Source organism: Aegilops tauschii, chromosome 6, assembly GCF_002575655.3.
Source record: "Aegilops tauschii subsp. strangulata cultivar AL8/78 chromosome 6, Aet v6.0, whole genome shotgun sequence".
NCBI lineage: Eukaryota > Viridiplantae > Streptophyta > Magnoliopsida > Poales > Poaceae > Aegilops > Aegilops tauschii.
Window position 1 is genome coordinate 446628827 of NC_053040.3, and position 4910 is coordinate 446633736.

Sequence of the window (4910 nt, forward strand, 5' to 3'; positions counted from 1 at the left end):
TCACTTCCGCTTGAAACAACACATATAATTAGCAAGTGCTTAATTTTAAAACTGGAGTGCCAAAATTTATAATTTGAAGTTGTACACAGGGATAGGTCAATAGAAATCTTAATTTCATATGACACAATTATTATCATTTTAGTCAACACCTCTTGTACTTCAACAAATACTAAATGCAAAACAAGCAAACTTAAGAGGCCGATTCTAACAATTACATGTAGACAAGTAATCTTGAACTCCTATGGTGCTCTCTGAATAACCGAGAAAAATAGAGGATAATATAGTATGCATAACTTCATATTGCAGCAAAGAGAAGAAAATGTTTTATAATTAACCAAAGAGAATCAAATATCCTTTAGGTCTATGGGGTGCCACCAATGAGCAACACGTTATTTGGGGAGCTTGCCAGGCGAAAATAGTGCTAAGTGTGGGAGCTGCGGTATATAGGCTAGCGTTTGAAAGGTAGGCTATGGATAATGGTTTAACCTTATCTCTTCTGTTCTTTTGCATGTTAGTCCTTGAATTCCTGTCTTAACCCCTACCTTTCCATGTTAACCGAGTGGATGGCTGAGAATGGATACACCCCAAATCATTTGATGTGATTGACTAGAACTAAACTTAAACTAAATTCGCCGAAGTGGAGGTCGAGCCAGTCCTTCCGGGTGAGGCCACCCTCGGTGCGAGCTGGGTCCGAGCCGGTGCCATCATCGTCGTCGTTGGGGAAGACGCTCTGCCACTCCTCCATGTCGATCTCGTCCTAGCCGCCAACCTCGCCGCCCGCATTATCGCCCTCCTCGTTGTCGCCGCCCTCGATGTCGAAGATGCTCGTCGTCGAAGATGACGATAACTTCGCAGTCATTGACGGCAAATATCGCATGCTCCGCTCCACAACCTCTGGGTACTGCCGGCGGAGCTCATCCATGTAGGCCTCGGCGGCGGCCTCGACCTCGAGGCGCTCCCTCGCCTCTCGGTCCTCCCTGCCATCCGAGCGCTCACCACCCCCGACTCCGGCAGGACGAGGTGGACCGGAGCCGTGCCAAAGGGGAAGTTGAGCCTCATGTTGCGGCCGTGGAACCGGACCTGCCACCGGTCGTATTCCATGGCCGCAAGCTTGGACGTGTGGAATGAGCCGACCCACTTTCGCTTGTGGGTCTCGCAGTCGGTGATTTCCGCCACCCATGTCCCCCACGACCGCTGTCGGACGCTGAGGTAGGTCCTCGTCGACGGCTGCGATGGAGGGAGGTCCAAAAATCCTCAAACCTGTGGAGGGGCGCGGCGGCGGGCGGTTCGGCCGAGCGGCAGCGGCTCGAGGAAGTGGCCGTGGACGAGGACCCGTGGGCGTGGTTGCGCAGATCCGCACTGTGGATCGGCAGAGGGTGAAGGAAATATGCCCTAGAGGCAATAATAAAGTTGTTATTTATATTTCCTTATATCATGATAAATGTTTATTATTCATGCAAGAATTGTATTAACCGGAAACTTGATACATGTGTGGATACATAGACAAAACAAAGTGTCCCTAGTATGCCTCTACTTGACTAGCTCGTTAATCAAAGATGGTTAAGTTTCCTAACCATAGACATGTGTTGTCATTTGATGAACGGGGTCACATCATTACAAGAATGATGTGATGGACAAGACCCATCCGTTAGCTTAGCATAATGATCGTTAAGTTTTATTGCTATTGCTTTCTTCATGACTTATACATGTTCCTTTGACTATGAGATTATGCAACTCCCGAATATCGGAGGAACACCTTGTGTGCTACCAAACGTCACAACATAACTGGGTGATTATAAAGATGCTCTACAGGTGTCTCCGAAGGTGTTTGTTGGGTTGGCATATATCGAGATTAGGATTTGTCACTCCGAGTATCGGAGAGGTATCTCTGGGCCCTCTCGGTAATGCACATCATGATAAGCCTTGCAAGCAATGTGACTAATGAGTTAGTTGCGGGATGCTGTATTATGGAACAAGTAAAGAGACTTGCTGGTAACGAGATTGAACTAGGTATGAGGATACCGACGATCGAATCTCGGGCAAGTAACATACCGATGACAAAGGGAATAACGTAAGTTGTCATTGCGGTTTGACCGATAAAGATCTTCGTAGAATATGTAGGAACCAATATGAGCATCCAGGTTCCACTGTTGGTTATTGATCGGAGATATGTCTCGGTCATGTCTACATAGTTCTCGAACCCGTAGGGTCCGCACGCTTAATGTTCGATGACGATTTGTATTATGAGTTATGTGTTTTGGTGACCGAAGATTGTTCGGAGTCCCGGATGAGATCACGGACATGACGAGGAGTCTCGAAATGGTCGAGAGGTAAAGATTGATATATTGGACGATGGTATTCGGACATCGGAATGGTTTGGGAGTGGTTCAGATATTTATCGGAGTACCGAGGGGTTACCGGAACCCCATGGGCCAACTTGGGCCATAGGGGAGAGAGAGGGAAGCCCACAAGGGGTGGCACGCCCCCCACATGGGAGTCCGAATTGGACAAGGGGAAGGGGGTGCGCACCCCCTTTCCTTCTCCCTCTCCCTCTCCTTCCCTTTCCCCCCTCCGAAAGAAAGGAAGGGGGCGACTAGGACTTGGAGTCCTAGTCGGTCCCCCCCCCCCCCCGCCCACATGGCGTGCCCTCTAGGGTCGGCCTCTTTATATACGGGGGCAGGTGCACCCCAAAGCACATCAATTGTTCTCTTAGCCGTGTGTGGTGCTCCCCTCCACAGTTTACTCCTCCGGTCATATTGTCGTAGTGCTTAGGCGAAGCCCTGCGCGGATCACATCACCATTACCGTCACCACACCGTCGTGCTGACGAAACTCTCCCTCAACACTTTGCTGGATCAAGAGTTCGAGGGATGTCATCGAGCTGAACGTGTGCAGAACTCGGAGGTGTCGTACGTTTGGTGCTTGATCGGTTGGATCACGAAGATGTTCGACTACATCAACCGCATTAAGCTAACTCTTTCGCTTTCGGTCTAGGAGGATACGTGGACACACTCTCCCCCTCTCGTTGCTATGCATCTCCTAGATAGATCTTGCGTGATCCTAGGAAAAATTTGAAATTGCATGCTACGTTCCCCAACAGTGGTATCTGAGCCAGGTCTATGCGTAGATGATATGCACGAGTAGAACACAAACAGTTGTGGGCGATCATAGTCATACTGCTTACCACCAACGTCTTATTTTGATTCGGCGGTATTGTTGGATGAAGCGGCCTGGACCAACCTTACATGACCATGTTCATGAGACTGGTTCCACCGACAGACATGCAACTTGTTTTACATAAAGGTGGCTGGCGGGTGTTTGTTTCTCCAACTTTAGTTGAATCGAATTTGACTACGACCGGTCTTTGTTGAAGGTTAAAACAGAACACTTGACGAAAAATTGTTGTGGTGTTGATGCGTAGGTACGAACGGTTCTTACTAGAAGCCCGTAGCAGCCACGTAAAACTTGCAACAACAAAGTAGAGGACGTCTAACTTGTTTTTACAGGGCATGTTGTGATGTGATATGGTCAAGACATGATGTAATATATGTTATTGTATGAGATGGTCATGTTTTGTAAAAGTTATCGGTAACTGAGAACCCACAAGTATAGGGGATCGCAACAGTTTTTGAGGGTAGAGTATTCAGCCCAAATTTATAGATTCGACACAAGGGGAGCCAAAGAATATTTGAAGGTATTAGCAGCTGAGTTGTCAATTCAACCACACCTGGAGATTAATTATCTGCAGCAAAGTGATCAGTAGCAAAGTAGTATGATAGTTTTCATTATAATAGCAGCAGTAACGGTAACGGTAACAGTGATAGCAGTTTTGTAGCAAGTGTAACAGTGATGATAGAAGTAGTAACTTAGCAGAAACAATATAAGATAAATTCGTAGGCATTAGATTGGTGACTTGTTGGATGATATTCATCATGAGACAGTTATAACCTAGGGAGATACGGCACTAGCTCCAGTTCATCGATATAATGTAGGCATGTATTCCGTAAATAGTCATACGTGCCTTATTAAAATAACTTGCATGACATCTTTTGTCCTACCCTCCCATGGCAGCGGGGTCCATATTGGAAACTAAGGGATATTAAGGCCTCCGTTTAATAGAGAACCAGAACAAAGCATTAACACATAGTGAATACATGAACTCCTCAAACTACGGTCATCACCAGGAGAGTCCCGGTTATTGTCACTCCGGGGTTGTCGGATCATAACACGTAGTAGGTGACTATAACTTGCAAGATCGGATCTAGAACATGGATATAATGATGATAACATAAACGGTTCAGATCTGAAATCATGGCACCCGGGCCCAAAGTGACAAGCATTAAGCATGGCAAAGTCATAGCAACATCAATCTCAGAACATAGTGGATACTAGGGATCAAGCCCTAACAAAACTAACTCGATTAGATGATGAATCTCATCCAACTCCTCACCGACCAGCGAGCCTACGAAGGAATTATTCACTCCCAGTGGGGAGCATCATGGAATTGGCAATGGAGAAGGGTTGGTGATGACGAAAAACGAAGATCCCCCTCTCCGGAGCCCCAAACGGACTCCAGATCTGCCCTCCCGAGGAAGAACAGGGCTTGGCAGCGGCTCCGTCTCGTGGATCGCGATAATTCTTTCTCCCTGATTTTTTTCTCCAAAAATAGGATTTTATAGCGTCGGTTTCAGGATCTGCGGGGCCACCAGGTGGGGACAACCCACCTGGGCGCGCCATGAGAGGGGGGCGCGCCCTGGTGGGTTGTGCCCACCTAGGGGGCCCTCACTAGTAGGTCTTGGCTCCAGAAATTCTTATACATTATATAAAAATTCCTCGCAAAGTTTCGTTCCATTCCGAGAACTCTTATTTCTGCACAAAAACAACACCATGGTAGTTCTGCTGAAAACAGCG